The sequence below is a fragment of the Podarcis tiliguerta genome, assembly GCF_965153285.1.
Source record: "Podarcis tiliguerta genome assembly, chromosome: W".
NCBI classification, from domain to species: domain Eukaryota; kingdom Metazoa; phylum Chordata; class Lepidosauria; order Squamata; family Lacertidae; genus Podarcis; species Podarcis tiliguerta.
In genome coordinates, this window is record NC_139552.1 from 409,464 (window position 1) to 427,011 (window position 17,548).

The following is a 17,548-nucleotide window of genomic DNA, read 5'->3' on the forward strand; positions in this document are numbered from 1 at the left end:
CCCCCCCTCAACCAAGGGACCAGACCAGGCTTGCTGGGGTACGCATGGAAATCACGGAGGCAGGCAGGCACGTGGACATTGGTCGCTGGTTCCCAGGAAAAATCCTCAGGCCCATACCCCTTCCAGTCGATGAGATATTGGAGCTTCCCCCTGTGGTATTGGGAGTCAAGAATGCGCTCCACCTCGTACTCGGGCTCCCCCTGAACCAAAACTGGCTGCGGTCGTGGTCGGTTCAGGTGGAACTCGTCGGGCGGGGCCACCGGACTCAGTAGGGACCGGTGGAATACTGGGTGAACCTTCAGGGTTGAGGTTAACCAGAGACGGAATGCCACAGGCGAGACCTGGTCCACGATAGGAAACGGGCCGGTGAAGCAGGCATCCAGCTTCCGTGAAGGCTGAGAGGGGTGGAGGTGGCGAGTGGAGAGCCATACCAGGTCACCGACGTGGAGTTCCGGCCCCACCTGGCGGTGGCGGTCAGCCTGGGCCTTGTATGCCTCCTTGGCCTGGCGCAGTCGCTCCATCAATAGTTGTTGCTGAGACTGGAGCTCCTGAAGCCACTCTGTCACCGCAGGGACCGTGGATGCTGGCAGCACTTCTGGGAACAACCTCAGATGGTAACCGTAATTGGCCTGGAACGGGGTCTGCTGGGTGGACGCATTCACCGCATTGTTGTAAGCGAACTCCGCCAACGCTAGGTGGTCGACCCAGTCATCCTACTGGTAGCTGCAGTAACACCGGAGGTACTGCTCCAGTACCGTGTTCGCCCGTTCTGTCTGGCCATCAGTCTGTGAGTGGTAGGCTGACAATAGACAGACCTCTGTCTCGAGGGTCTGGTGCAACGCTCGCCAGAAACGGGATGTGAACTGGACGCCCTGGTCGGACACCGCGTGCTCAGGTAGGCTATGCAGGCGGAAGACATGCTGAAGGTATAGCTGAGCGGTTTCCTTAGCTGTGAGTACGGATGGGCAGGGGGCACAGTGCACCATCTTAGTGAAATGGTCGGAGAAAACTAGGAGGCAGGTACAGCCACGAGACGGGGGTAAGTCCACTACAAAGTCCTGAAGTAGGCCGGGGGGTCGCCCGGTAGGGCCCTTGGCCCACCGGCAGACATCACAACCAGTGACATAGCGAGCCACGTCAGCCTTCAGGCGGGGCCACCAAAACTTGCGGCTTACCAGATGGGTAGTCCGATACCGCCCAAAGTGTCCTGCCGCTGGGGCATCGTGGGGCATCCGGAGGACCTCAGCCCGCAGTGGCCCTGGCGGGATGTACAGGCGACCGTGGTGCAGCAGTAGGCCCTGGTGCAAGACCAGTCCCGGATACTGAGGGCATGACCCTACGGCCAGTTCCCAGAGTGGTTCTCAAGCCCAAGCGTCGACCCGCTGCTGTTCCCGCACCCGAGCCTGCAGTGGCGCAACCTCCTGAGTGGCCAGGAACGCAGCCAGTGGTAGGATCGTGGTTGGTACTGCTTGCTGAACCGTGTCTGTGATGTCTTCGGGTTTCCGGGACAGGGCATCCGCCTTCTGGTTTTGGGAGCTAGGGATGTAGCGGATCCAGAACTGGAACCGGGAGAAGAACAACGCCCACCGGATCTGCCTTTGGTTCAACTTGCGGGTGGTCTCGATGACTTCCGGTCGGATCGCGAGGTGGAAGCAGGCGAGTTTCCCTCGGGAGAGGGTGACTGGCTCCAAAGAGGCAAAAAGGGGGTGTTACAAGGGTGCCGTAGCCCCCCAAAACCCACTGAAAAGAGATTCAGTGGATCAGGATCCCAGCGCTATCCGAAGAGCGATTCTCCCGGCCGCCAAGTATCCTCTTTAAGAGGAGACGAGAGCGGCGGTGCAGAAGGGCCGACAGTAGGACACCATTGCCAGCCTCAAGGAGTGAAGCCCCGAGCCTACCCACCGGAGCGAGTGGCTTTCCAAATCAAAGAAATTGAATTGGCAACTTAAAAAAAAAGGTTTAAAAAGTGCGGATTTGGACCTAATTCGAAGCAGACAAAGGATAAACAGGAGGTCAACTTTGTCTGGGTTCCAAAGAATACGCAGGGACTATTTACAGAGCAGACGGAACTGTGAGTAAAAAACAAACGGAGGTAACTCTGGGCAAAAAGATCTACCCCCTGCGTGGAGTTAAAGTCTAAATTTGGAACTGTGGGGGGGAGAAGATATTTTGGTTAATTCCCTGTGCTTTGGTGGTACTTACTTTCTCTTATTTTTTGGACGTTTTATTTTTTTTGGAAAGAGATGCGTGGTGACGGAGCACTTTACGTTATATTACTTTCAGTTTCAAAAAGAACTGCGCAACAAGTTTTGAAACTATATTTGGACTTTATAACTTTCATTCTCATTACTGGAAAGACCTCTTTTTGTGTGTGAGTTGGGTGGACTTTGGACTATAATTGACTTAAATAATGTGCTTTCTATATTAAATTGGAAGGAGGGAGAAAGAAAGACCGCCCCTCTTTGTTCTATTTGCCGAAGGTTAAAGAATCGCCATTTTGTCTGATTTTAAAACAACGAGACGGATATTTATTTGTTTTGGGCTGTTTTCTTTTCTTTTTGCTCCCCCCCCCCCCCCCCGGATTACTGTCTTTCCCGTAATAAGTGGTGGAATATATTTTTCCTTCTGGGAGCTTACAATTTTTGTTATTGGAGAAGAGCTTGGAAGTGACTCTGGGTGGGAGAGCTGCGGGCCTTAAGGATTACAAATTCAAGGATTACAAATTCAAAAGCTTAAGGATTATAAATTTTGGAATATTTTTTCCTTTTTTCTTCTTTGCTTCCTCTTTTCTTTGGATTTTACAGTTGGAGGTGGACAATATTATAAACACATTTGGTGGAGGGGGTTTAATTTACATATTGAATTTACATATTGGATTTGGCCAATCAAGAGGCGGGAAAAAAGAAGAATTTAAACATATGGAACTTGGGTCTTGAGCCTCATAGAGTATTATAATAACAACATTGTGAGAGGTAATTTGGCCGGATAGGTTTGAATGCCCCCTACTGGTCTCTCTTATGGATGTAACAGATATTATATAAAATTTTTGTTGACTATTGGTATATCGCCCCCTGGTGGATAGACTCTTTTAAAATTTGAAAATGGCACATACACAAAAGAAAGGAGAAGGAACACCAGCAGAAAGAAAAGGATCAAGACAGGAATCAGACCTCAAAGGAGAAATAATAAAGATGTTTACTGAACTTAAATCAGAACTAAAATCAGAAATACATAAAAGTGAGAAAAATATTGGAACAAAGTTGGAGCAAGTAGACCAAAAAATAAATGTGACGGTGGAAAAAATAGATGAGTCCATAACGGAAATTAAGGGGCAGATGAGAGATATGATAGAAAGGACACAAAATTTAGAAGAGGGGGCAAAAAAGAACAAAAGTGAGATTAAGGAATTAAAGAAAGGGGAGGAAAAAAATAAAGCAGAGGTGGCAGAAGTTAATAAAACCCAGGAAGAATTGAGGGATGCTATTGCAATGAATGAACTGAGGCAAAGGGACACTAATTTGAGGTTTAGATTGATCCCAGAAACACAAGGGGAAGAAATAAAAGAGAAATTGATCAAAGAAATTGCAATTTGGATGGAGATGGAGGAAGAAGAAGTGGCAAAGACGATACAAAATGCTTTCAGAATTAAAGTGAGGACAAACAAAGCGAAGAAATTCCCAGGAGATTGTTTGGTAATATTTAAAGATAGAGAAATGAGAAACTTAATCTTGCAAAAAAACAGAGAGAAAAGATTGAATATTGGAGGGAATAACATAATCATTTTCAAATATGTCCCACTGCATTTGTTGAAAAAACGCAATCAATATCAACAGTTGGTGCAAGCTCTCAGGAAAAATAACATTGAATTTAGATGGGAGTTCCCAGAAGGACTTTCTTTTGCATACAAAGGGAAAAGACACAGAATAACAAGACCAGATGAATTGGACAAATTTATGAGAAGATATAAAGAACTGGGAAGTGAGGAGACTGTACCAACGGGGGCAGGAGCGGAGGGAGAAGACACGCAAGAATCGGAGGAAGAGAAAGAGGAGGAAGAAGAAGAGGAAGAAGAAAGAAAAACAAATTAAAGTTTATTATTAAAAAATGTAATTAAAAGACATCATGGCGTTAAAATTATGGACATGGAATGTTAATGGGATAAATGAAAAAAAACCCGGAATACAATTCAACAATATTTGAAAAAACAAAATTTGGACATTATTTGTTTACAAGAGACACATGTAATGAGGAGACATAGAAAAATTTTAATAAACAAAAAATTAGGAAATGAATTTATTTCATCAAAGTTAAAAAAAGAGGAGTGGTTCTATATATAAAAAATAAAATAGAAGCTCACCAGATATTTAAAGATGAGGAGGGTAGAATTGTGGCAGTACAAGTCAAATGGCAAGGTGAAAAAATAATAATTGTCGGAGTGTATGCACCCAATGAAAACAAAATGGACTTTTTTAGAGATCTAGAGGAGAAACTATTTGATTACATTGATCAAAAAATTATAATAATGGGTGATATGAATGCAGTGGTTTCAATGGAGATGGACAGAGTGAGAGCATCAGGAAAAGCAAAGGAAGGGAGGAGTATGGAAATTTGAAGGTTAAAAGGCGTAAAATTAAAGGTTCAATATATCAAGATAATAAGAAAAGATTAAGATACATTAAGATATTAAGATAAAGATTAAGTTAAGCCAGAGGGAAGGGATTTGCTGATTAAATATTTGAATTGGAATACAGTGAGGGGAGGTGTGGGGAAGTCTGGGAAATAAGTAAATGCAAGGAATATTATGAGAATGGAATTGCTTTTATTTGTTTTTTCTGTGTTGTTGTTTTTGTATTTTTGTATTTTTGTATTTTTCTTTTGTTTTTTTTCTTTTGTGCAAAAACCCTAATAAAAAATATTATATATATTTAAAAAAAAAAGCAAAGGAAGGGAAACTACCAAAGACTTTCTTTTCAATGGTAGAGAATTGTAATTTAATTGATATTTGGAGATTAAAACACCCATTGGAAAAACAATTTACTTATCACTCAGAAGCAAATGAATCAATGTCAAGAATCGACCAAATTTGGATAACAAATGATCTTACCTCAAGAATACTAAAGATTGAAATTCAACCTAAAGTGCTTTCGGACCACAATCCAATAAAATGTACCTTAAAGGGATTTGAAGAAAAATCTTTCCGATGGAGAATAAATGAAAATCTTTTTGATGATCAAAAAATAGTAGAGAATGCGAAAAAACAAATGAGAGACTATTTCATAAACTACATGAATAAAGGAACAAAAATCAGTATAGTCCGGGACGCCGGAAAAGCAGTTATGAGAGGTTTCTTTATACAACAAAATGCAATCAAAAATAAACAGAGAGAGAAAGGGAAAAAAGAAATTTTAAAACAAATCATGGAAAATGAGAAAAAACCTATTGAAAAACCAAATGATAAAAAGCTGAAATTGAATATAAAAACTTTACAAACGCAATTCTCTATGATAATAAATAAGGAAGTGGAATGGAACATTAAAATGATGAGACAAAAGAATTTTGTATATGCAAACAAATCTGGGAAATTATTGGCGTGGCAGATTAAGAAAAGGAAAGAACAGAACATGGTACATAAGATTGTGGTCGAAGACAAAGAAATAGACGATACAAAAGGAATAAGGAAAGGATTTGTGGACTTTTATAGACAATTATACAAAAAGAAGGAGAAAAACAATTTAAAGAAAATAGAGGAATATTTGAATGAGAAAGGGGTGCAGAAGATTCCGACAAAAGAGAAAAGCAAATTAAATGAGATGATAGAACAAGAAGAAATAGAAAATGCAATTAAAGAATTAAAAAGTGGAAAGACGCCGGGACCAGATGGATTCAGTGCAAGATTCTATAAAGAAATAGTTACGCCACTGAAACAAGTAATGAATGATATATTAGCGGAAAAAGAAATACCAGAAACATGGAAAGAAGCGTATATTACCTTAATACCCAAGCAGGACTCAGATTTGGCTCAAGTTAAGAACTATAGGCCGATTTTGCTTTTAAATAACGACTACAAACTGTTCGCCAACATATTGGCGAACAGAATGAAAAAGTTGCTAAAGGGATTGATACATGAAGACCAAGCAGGCTTCCTTCCTGGCAGACAAATGAAAGATAATATAAGGAATATAATTAATGTTTTGGAATATTTGAATGCCAGGAATGATAAGCAAGCTATGTTGATATTTGTAGATGCGGAAAAGGCCTTTGACAATATTTCTTGGGAATTTATGTTAAAGAATTTTGAAATGATGGACATCGGACAAAGAATTATGAATGGTATAGGGGCAATATATAGAGATCAAAGAGCAAAACTAATAGTTAACAATGTGGTGACAGAAAACATAAAAATAACTAAAGGTACTAGGCAAGGATGTCCGCTTTCACCACTGTTATTCATCATGGTCCTGGAAGTTCTTTTAAGAGCAATAAGAAATAATCAACAAATAAATGGGATAACGGTAGGAAACAAGCAATATAAGATTAAAGCCTTTGCTGATGACTTGGTTTTAACTCTGGAAAATTCGACAGATACTATAACAGAAGTTTGGAAGGAAATAGAACAGTTTGGTCAATTGGCGGGATTTAAGTTGAATAAGAAAAAGACAAAAATGATTTGTAGAAATATGGATCGAGAAACTATTGACAAAGTGCAGCAACAGTTAGAAATAGAAGTGGTAAAGAAAGTCAAATATTTGGGAGTTTGGTTAACCCCAAGAAGTATTGATCTATATCAAAATAATTATATTCCAACTTGGAACAGGATTAAAAAAGATTTAGAGGTGTGGGGAAGAATGAAATTCTCATTTTGGGGTAGAATCACAATAATAAAAATGAACGTGCTGCCAAAGATGCTGTTTTTGTTTCAAACCGTTCCAGTAATCAGAGGGGCAGCGATTTTTAAAAATTGGCAAAGAGAAATTTCAAGGATCATATGGCAGGGTAAGAAGCCGAGAATAAAGTTTAAGGTATTGACTGATGCGAAAGAAAGAGGAGGCTTCGCCCTGCCGGACCTGAAGTTATATTATGAAGCATCTTGCCTCTGCTGGTTGAAGGAATGGATAAAATTGGAAAATACTGACTTATTAGATTTAGAAGGTTTTGACAACAGATTCGGGTGGCATGCTTATTTATGGTACGATAAAAAGCGAGTACATAAAGGGTTTGGAAACCACACCATAAGAGGCTCATTGATAGAAGTTTGGGAAAAGTATAAAAATTTGTTGGAGGTAAAAACTTCATATTGGTTGTCACCATTCGAGGTATTGTGTGTGAAAAAAAACGAACATGAAGGGGGATTGGGTAACATATCGAGACCTAATAAGAAAAATAGATGGCAAATGGACGTTGAAACCATATGAAGAAGTTAAGAAATATGTTAATGACTGACTGCACTATTATCAAATTAATGAAATGTTTAAAAAAGATCTAAAGTTAAGAGGTTTTGAGGAGAAAGAGTCGAAATTCCAGAAAGAAATAATAAATAGTGACTTTAAAGTTCTGGCTAAAATGTATAAGATATTACTAGAATGGCACACGAAAGACGAAGAGGTAAAATCAGTTATGATTGATTGGGCCAAAGACTTTGGATATAACATACAAATGGAGGAGTGGGAGAAATTGTGGAAAGAAGGTTTAAGATTCACTGCATGTATAACCATAAAAGAAAATGTGATGAAAATGATGTATCGATGGTATTTAACACCGGTGAAATTAGCAAAAATGTACAATGAATGTAATAAATGTTGGAAATGTAAAGAAAAAGAAGGTACATTTTACCACATGTGGTGGGAGTGCAAGAAAGTAAAAAGTTATTGGGAAATGATATATAACGAATTGAAAAAAATGTTTAAATATACCTTTGTTAAGAAACCAGAAGCACTCTTACTTGATATTGTAGGGAATGAGATAAATAGGAAAGATAGGAAATTATTTTTATATGCAGTGACAGCAGCGAGAATATTGATGGCTCAGAGATGGAAGCAAGAAGAGTTACCAACATTGGAAGAATGGAGAATGAAGATGATGGACTTTGCAGAACTTGATAGACTGACAGGAAGAATTCGAAATCTACGAGATCAGAGATTTACAGAAGATTGGGAAAAGTTTACAGAATACATGCATAATTTAAGTGAAAAACAAATGACGCTTGTAAGCTTTAATGAAGCTCTGTAAAAAAGAAATGTTAGAATTTGAGTGAATTAAGATTTAATTTATAAATAATTAGGTTAGATTTCAGAAATGTGTAAGAAATTAAGAAGGGAAGGAGTACCAGCCAAGTTGAGGGAAGTCTAAAAAAGAGAGATTGGATGTACAAAAATTGTATGAACTGTATCAATTTGTTTTATTTTTAAACTGAATAAAAATTATATATATAAAAAAACAACTTGCGGGTGGTCTGGAGGTACTCCAGGTTCCAGTGGTCGGTTCTCACTTCCACCGGGTGTCGTGCCCCCTCAAGATGATGGTGCCAGACCTCAAAGGCCACCTTGATGGCCAGTAGTTCCCGCTCCCACACAGTATAGTTATGTTCCACAGGAAGGAGCTGGCGGGAATAGTAGGCGCAGGGTAACAGTGGTGCATCCGGTCCATGCTGCTGGGACAAGACGGCACCGAGAGCCATGCTGGAGGCGTCACTCTCTACCACGAAGGGTTGAGAGGGATCAGGATGTTGCAAAATTGGCGCCCTCTGAAAACAGGCTTTCAACCCCTGAAACGCCTCCTCTACCTCCTTGTCCCAGGAAAATTGCGTCTTGGGGCGCAGCAGTCGGGTCAACGGGGTGGTGCGAAGAGCATAGTCTGCAATGAAAGTCTGGTAATAGTTGGCGAACCCCAGGAACCACTGTAGGTCCTTGCGGTTCCGAGGTGCCGCCCATTCCCGAACCGCTGCCACCTTCCCAGGATCCATCTGCACCCCATCTGGAGAGAGTCGGTGACCAAGGAAGTCCACTGACCGCTGATGGAACTCGCACTTGCTGAGCTTCGCATACAGGCAGTGCTCCCGCAAGCGCTGCAGCACGATCTGGACATGACCCTCGTGGCGAGCCGGGTCACAGGAGAAAATCAGGATGTCATCTAGGTACACCACCACGTATTTGTCTAACAAGTCCTGGAACACGTGGTTGATGTACCGTTGGAACACGGCGGGCGCGTTGCATAATCCAAAAGGCATTACAAGGTATTCAAACTGCCCATACCGGGTCCCGAATGCTGTCTTCCACTCATCCCTGGCTCGGATCCGAATTAAATTGTAGGCCCCCCAGAGGTCTAGCTTCGTGAACACCTGCGCCCCTTGCACCCGCTCCAGCAACTCCGAGATAAGGGGCAAGGGGTACCGGTCTGGGATGGTAATCTTGTTCAGGGCCTGGTAATCATGGCAAGGACGAAGCTCCCCACACTTCTTCTTAACAAAGAGCACTGGCGCTGCGGTGGGCAAGGTAGAAGGCCGAATGAAACCATGATGCCGCTTCTTGTGCAGGAAGTCCTGCGAAGCTTCGCGCTCTGACTCTGTAAGAGAGTATAAGCGACTCACAGGCAGAGGCGCTCCAGGCTGGAGGTCTATACCGCAGTCGAAAGACCGATGCGGCGGCAGCTGGTCTGCCCCCCGTTCCTCAAACACGTCTTGGTAGTCGCGGTACGCAGCGGGGAGCGTTGATGCAGCCTCCTTTGTGGGCGCAGCCACTAGCATCTCAGATCGAGCATGGGGACATGGGTCTGGGAAGCACATAGACCGTTTGACCCAGTCGATCTGAACATTGTGTGCCTCCAGCCAGTCCATCCCGAGCACCAGGGGGAACCGGGGCATGGTGGCAATGTTCAAAGTTCGCACCTCCCGGTGCTGCTGGAGACACAGGACCAAGGGCTGGGTCTCCCGAGTAACGGCACCCGAACGCAGGAGCCGTCCGTCAATTGACTCCACCTGTACCGGTTCTGGCTTGTCCTGAAGTGGCACCTGATGATGGGCGGCAAAGGCAGCGTCCATATAGGAGCGGGTTGCCCCCGAATCTACCAGAGTGTGGGTGAGAATCCAGGGCCCACCTGGAGGGTATAGAAGCACCGGGACCATGAGGTGTCGCAATTCCACTGGTGAGGGCCCCTCTTGTATGGTTTGGGACCCCAGGTAGCCAGGGCCTTCGGCTACCGGGGTTGTTGGTTTTCCTGCGGCTGGCATCTTCTCGGGACAGGATCGGGCGTAATGTCCACTCCCACCGCAGTAGAGACACAGGTTTCCCTCCCGACGCCGTGTCTTCTCCGAGGGGGAGAGGTGAGGTCGCGCTGCCCTGAGCTGCGTTGGCTCGTCTGGCAACTCAGCTGTGGCCATGGACCTGCTGGGAAGGACTGGAGCCAGAAGCCGGGAGTGCTGGCAGTCCCGGGCCTGGCGACGGTCCTCCAACCGATCGTCTATCTGCAGGCTCCACTGAATGAGGGCATCCAGCGTGGTGGGATGATCCATCGTGGCCAGCTGGTCCAGTATCTCATCTGAATGCCCCTCGAGATACTGGTCCCGCAGTGCAGAGTCATTCCAGGACAAGTCCTGCGCCAACAGCCGAAATTCTGTGGCGTAGGCAGCAGCTGTGGACTTGTCCTGTCTCAACCGACGAATCGCCCGATTGGCTTGGCTCCCCTTCAGAGGGTTGCCAAACGCAGTCTCCAAGTGGTTACAAAACCCCACATAGTCTGTCAGCAAAGGAGAGTCTTGCCGGAGCAATGGCAAAGCCCACTTGGTCGTCTGGTCCTTCAGCAAGCTGATCAAGAAGTGCACCTTGGTGTGATCATCAGGAAAATTCCGGGCTTGCCCCTGAATATATAGCTTGGCCTGGGCGAGGAACATGGGAAAGCTGGCCGGGGACCCATCAAATTTCTCTGGCAGGGCCACTGGGTACTTGCCAGAAACTGGGGCGTCGGCCCCAGGAGCCGGTAAGGCGTTCAACTGCTGCTGAAGCGCCATAACCGCATTGCTTAGCTGCTGATCGGCGTGAGTCAAGGCCTGGTTCTCCTGGGCCAATGCCACCAACGCAGCTGCCTGTTTGGCCATGGCTTCTGGCTCTTCCCTAACGCACCCCAACGAAGGGGGAGTGCGGGTGTGGCGGGAGCAAACTGTGCTGCTCCCGGGGGGGGGGGTTACCGTGAGGCATGGTCAGAGTCCGGTCCTGGGTCGAGGGTCTGGAGACTATCCACCAAGGGCGAGGCGGGGTCCAAAGCAAGAAGCCGGGTGTGGTCGGGAACTCCGGAAGAACAAGTCTGGGTGCTGGCAGAAACAGGTTTCCAACGACATTGCTCCCGCATCCTGGGACTGGACTGACTGGCCTTTATCTCCTCTGGGGCCTAGGGCGGTCCCAGCCCACAGGTGACTCGTCTCTCCTGGCCTTAAGGCGAGCACTCCTCCTGATAGAACGTAGTTCCCTCGCCTCTCTTCCCTGAGCCTCTGCAGCTCAGGAGAGGTTGGAGGGTTACTGAACCCAGAGGTAGCCTCACCTTCCCCTGACAGGGCTGGGAGAGGAGCACCTGCAGGCAATGGGTCCTCAACCACCCCCGGAGCCAGAGTGGATTCATCTGGTGTCTGCTCCTGAGGATCCGGCACAGGTGCGGGCCCTTCAGATTCAAGGCCCTGCCCTGGCTCAGCCGGCCCTGGAGGCAGGGACTCCTGTGCAGGCTGGGATTCCTCTGGTTCAGCCTCTGAATCAGATTCCCAGGCCATCACATGGAGTAGGCTGGGGGGGTCACCCAGTAGGACCCTTGGCTCACTGGCAGACCTCGCAACCAGCAACGTAGCGTGCCACGTCAGCCTTCAGGCGGGGCCACCAAAACTCCCGGCTAACCAGATGGGTGTTCCGATACCACCCGAAGTGCCCTGCTGCCAGGGCATTGTGGGACATCCGGGGAACCTCACCCTGCAGTGGCCCTGGCGGGATGTACAGACGACCGTGGTGCAGTAGTAGGCCTTGGTGCAAGGCCAGCCCCGGATATTGAGGGCATGACCCTTCAGCCAGTTCCCGGAGTCGTTCTTGAGCCCACGCGTCGACCCGTTGCTGTTCCCGCACCCAAGCCTGCAGTGGCTCAGCCTCCTGAGTGGCCAGGAATGCGGCCGGTTGTAAGATCGTTGTTGGTACCGCTTGCTGTACCATGTCTGTGACATCTTCGGGTTTCCGGGACAGGGCATCCGCCTTCCGGTTTTGGGAGGTTCTCCGGGGCCAATGCCACCAACGCAGCTGCCTGTTTGGTCATGGCTTCTGGCTCTTCCCTAACGCACCCCAACGAAGGGGGTGTGCGGGTGTGCGGGAGCAAACTGTGCTGGTCCCGGGGGGTTACTGTGCGGCGTGGTCCGAGTCCAGTCCGAAGTCAAGGATGGTCCCGGTCCACAGGTAACTCGCCTCTCCTGGTCTGGAGGCCCTGTGCAGGCTGGGATTCCTCAGGTTCAGCCTCTGAATCCGATTCCCAGGCCATCACAGCAGGATTGCAAAGGGGCAACTACTCCCATGGATTTAGGTTTTGTTAAGGCTTTGCAAGTTGATGAAAGCTCTAAGTTTGAGCGACCTGATTTGTATCAATCAGCTATTGGGAGTTTGCTGTACATATCACAGTGGAGCAGGCCTGATATCAGCTACGCAGTAGGGATTTTGAGCAGGCAAGTGTCTAAACCCACTTTGAGTGCCTGGAAAGCAGTAAAACATGTTCTGAGGTATCTGATGCATACTGCTGGTAGTGTTTTAAAGTTAAGTTCAGCAGGTGATGAAATGCTTACATGTTACTCAGATAGCGACTGGGCAAATTTACCTGATCGTAAATCAATTACTGGATTAGTGTTTTTGCTTGGTGGGTCACTGATTGGATGTAATGTACAGAGTAATGTCATTGCATGTGAATATGTTCAGAGTGCTGGAAATGTTGCTGATATCTTTACGAAACCGTTGTCATTTGTAAAAAACAAACAAATGTGTGAATGCTTGGGTTTGGAGGACAAAGTTGGGTAAAATACTCTGTATGTGCTCAGAAGTTAATTGCACTGTGTGAGAGCTGTGAGGGGGTGTTGGGAAACTGTGTACGTGCATCTACTCACACAGAGTCAATTAAGGTTTGGCAGACAGCCATAAGGCAATCTGAAGGAGTAAGTCTGCCTGGTGATACAGAGGCATGGAGACAGCTCTCTCACAGGAGTGATAATTAATGGCCTACTAACTGGAATGTGTTAGTTCTGAGTTCGTGAGTTCAGTGGTTCAGTGTTTCAGTGTAGGAGTTCTGAGTCATGTATGAGAGAGCAAGCTAAAGATCCGTGTTCTGTTCTAGTAAATAGTCCACTGTATATAATAAACACCTATCTATAAGTTCCTGGTTCCTTCTTCGTCTATCCTGTCTGCAGCCAAGTCGCCAATTGCTTCTGTGGATTCTGTGTTTACTCTGCTAGGTCTGGCTGAGGTCCTGCAACTAGTCAGAAAGTTGCAAAATTGTTGTTGTTGTTTATTCGTTTAGTCGTGTCCGACTCTTCGTGACCCCATGGACCAGAGCACGCCAGGCACTCCCATCTTCCACTGCCTCCCGCAGTTTGGTCAGACTCTTGTTTGTAGCTTCCAGAACACTGTCTAACCATCTTGACCTCTGTCGTCCCCTTCTTCTTGTGCCCTCCATCTTTCCCAACATCAGGGTCTTTTCCAGGGAGTCTTCTCTTCTCATGAGGTGGCCAAAGTATTGGAGCCTCAGCTTCACGATCTGTCCTTCCAGTGAGCACACAGGGCTGATTTCCTTAAGAATGGATACGCTTGATCTTCTTGCAGTCCATGGGACTCTCAAGAGTCTCCTCCAGCACCACAGTTCAAAAGCATCAATTCTTCGGCGATCAGCCTTCTTTATGGTCCAGCTCTCACTTCCATACATCACTACTGGGAAAACCATGGCTTTTACTATACGGACCTTTGTTGGCAAGGTGATGTCTCTGCTTTTTAAGATGTTGTCTAGGTTTGCCATCGCCTTTCTCCCAAGGAGCAGGCGTCTTTTAATTTCGTGACTGCTGTCACCATCTGCAGTGATCATGGAGCCCAAGAAAGTAAAATCTCTCACTGCCTCCATTTCTTCCCCTTCTATTTGCCTGGAGGTGATGGGACCAGTGGCCATGATCTTCGTTTTTTTGATGTTGACATTCAGACCATATTTTGTGCTCTCCTCTTTCACCCTCATTAAGAGGTTCTTTAATTCCTCCTCACTTTCTGCCATCAAGGTTGTGTCATCTGCATATCTGAGGTTGTTGATATTTCTTCCGGCAATCTTAATTCCGGTTTGGGATTCATCCAGCCCAGCCTTTCGCATGATGAATTCTGCATATAAGTTAAATAAGCAGGGAGACAATATACAGCCTCGTCGTACTCCTTTCCCAATTTTGAACCAATCAGTTGTTCCATATCCAGTTCTAACTGTAGCTTCTTGTCGAAATTCGAAATTCTTTAATTTGTGGCCATTGGTCCATATCGAAAACAATACATCAAAATTTATCCATAAACAATACAATTTAAACAGTTCCAAGTTAAAACACCCATATAAAACCAATTTTACTTCAGTTAAGTAAACACTGTACACAATAAGCTCCCTCTATGTAAACCGCAATTCAAATCCATCAGATTTTGGGGGTATGCGTCTTAGTTCTGTCACTTATTGATGGTTCTTAAGTTTAGCTAAGCTGTCAGAGTCATACAGTGATCCATTTCTCCTCTTTTGAAATAGAACATTAATCAGGTATCTAGCGATAGCAAGGGATCTACATGTATCTTCGTCGTTTAATAAGTATATTATTTGGGCTTCTTGAGGTCCGTCAGCAATTCTCGATAAATATGGGGCCAGAAACTTGGACCGTGAGGCCGAATGTAATGGACAACAGAAGATTATATGATATAACGATTCTATAGATCCACTTTTACAGTCACAGAGGAATGAGATCTGTCCGTTGGAGAGTCTGTTACCCAACACATTTGATGGGAAAGCATTGAATCTAGCCTTTATAAAGGCGTACCTGTGCGTCACCACGGATAAGGTAGTTTAATAAGATGGGAGTTTTGTTGGTGGTGTTAAGCCAAGGTTTATCGGCGAACAGGTGCCACCACCTGTCGCAATATTAAATTGTAAATCCATCTCCTCTAATTTGTGAGTTATAGTTCTCTTGGCAGAAATTAAATCCAATTTTAATAGTTCAGATGGAGATAGTCCTAGGGACACAAGTTTCCCATGTATTATTTTTGCCCAGGGGCTGGGGAAGTCATCTCTCCAGAGACACTGTATCAAGTGGAGATTTGGAAGTTTATGCCATAATGCCAACCAGTAACAGAGGATGCATTTCCATAATGTAGTTTCTAGAGATGTAACATTTAGTTCCAGTCGTATAGCAGTATTGCTTACACACCTGGGTAATTTTAGCAACCTTCTTAGAAGCTGGTTTTGGAATAGCTCCAAATGGGTTAGATTAACAAAAGACCCCCATAATGGGATTGCATATGCTATTGTTGCAATCACCTTTGCCTTGAAAACTTTTAATACTGATGGAATATGGAAAGCCCCATCTGAAAAGAAAAAACGCAGTAGTGCAAAGGAAAGGGCTTTAGCTCTGTTTAATAGATATGCAAGATGGACCTTCCAGCCCATGTTGTGTTGGAGAAGGACTCCCAAGTACTGAAATTTAAAGACTTGGTCAATAGCTTTTCCGTCTATTCTCCAATTATAGGTTTTTCGACTCTTGGTGAAAATTAGGACTTTGGACTTAACATGGTTAATTGTAAGAAAATTTGATTTGCAGTAAACATCAAAAAATTTTAATGCCCTCCTAAGGCCGACTCTCGAGAAGGATAGGATCACTGCGTCGTCTGCGTAGAGTAGAAGGGGGCAACGATATTGGGCAAGACGGGGGGCGTGGATCGTTTCTTGAGAATCTATCAGAGGCGCCCTCATATCACTTATAAATAGATTAAAACGGGTCGGAGCAAGGATACATCCTTGACGAACACCTCTATTGATAGTTACTGAATTTGAGAAGTCGCCGGCCGGAGTGATTCTCACCCTCGCGGCCGATCCGTCGTGCAATTTAGTTATTAGCCACAGAAGTCTTTTGTCTATTCCCACATAGAGATTTCTCAGGAGACAGATGAGGTGATCAGGCACTCCCATTTCTTTCAGAACTTGCCATAGTTTGCTGTGGTTGACACAGTCAAAGGCTTTTGCATAGTCAATGAAGCAGAAGTAGATGTCTTTCTGGAACTCTCTAGCATTCTCCATAATCCAGCGCATGTTTGCAATTTGGTCTCTGGTTCCTCTGCCCCTTCGAAATCCAGCTTGCACTTCTGGGAGTTCTCGGTCCACATACTGCTTAAGCCTGCCTTGTAGAATTTTAAGCATAACCTTGCTAGCGTGTGAAATGAGTGCAATTGTGCAGTAGTTGGAGCATTCTTTGGCACTTCCCTTCTTTGGGATTGGGATGTAGACTGAACTTCTCCAATCCTCTGGCCACTGCTGAGTTTTCCAAATTTGCTGGCATATTGAGTGTAGCACTTTAACAGCATCATCTTTTAAAATTTTAAATAGTTCAGCTGGAATACCATCACTTCCACTGGCCTTGTTATTAGCAGCGCTTTCTAAGGCCCATTTGACTTCACTCTCCAGGATGTCTGGCTCAAGGTCAGCAACCACACTACCTGGGGTGTACGAGACATCCATTTCTTTCTGGTATAGTTCCTCTGTGTATTCTTGCCACCTCTTCTTGATGTCTTCTGCTTCTGTTAGTTCCTTACCACTTTTGTCTTTTATTATGGAAATCTTTGTACGAAATGTTCCTTTCATATCTCCAATTTTCTTGAACAGATCTCTGGTTTTTCCCATTCTATTGTTTTCCTCTATTTCTTTGCATTGCTCGTTTAAGAAGGCCTTCTTGTCTCTCCTTGCTATTTTTTGGATTCAATTTTGCATTCAATTTCCTATATCTTTCACTATCTCTGCCACATTTTGCTTGCCTTCTCTTCCCCGCTATTTGTAAGGCCTCATTGGACAGCCACTTTGCTTTCTTGCATTTCCTTTTCATTGGGATGGTTTTAGTTGCTGTCTCCTGTATAATGTTATGAGCCTCCATCCATAGTTCTTCAGGCACTCTGTCCACCAAATTTAAATCCTTAAACCTGTTCCTCACTTCCACTGTGTATTCATAAGGGATTTGACTTAGATTGTAACTTACCGGCCCAGTGGTTTTTCCTACTTTCTTTAGTTTAAGCTTGAATTTTGCTATAAGAAGCTGATGGTCTGAGCCACAGTCAGCTCCAGGTCTTGTTTTTGCTGACTGTATAGAGCTTTTCCATCTTTGGCTGCAGAGAATATAATCAATCTGATTTCGATGCTGCCCATCTGGTGATGTCCATGTGTAGAGTCGTCTCTTTTGTTGTTGGAAAAGAGTGTTTGTGATGACCAGCTTGTTATCTTGGCAGAACTCTATTAGCCTTTGCCCTGCTTCGTTTTGAACTCCAAGGCCAAACTTGCC

At 44.9% G+C, this 17,548-nt stretch overlaps 1 protein-coding gene across 1 annotated transcript in view; it reads left to right on the forward strand.

The window, feature by feature from the left end:
- Positions 1-17,548, forward strand: part of LOC310668783 (spectrin alpha chain, non-erythrocytic 1-like) — a gene marked incomplete at its 3' end in the record, with an annotated part of 263,702 nt that overhangs the window by 235,731 nt on the left and 10,423 nt on the right. The window lies entirely within an intron of this gene.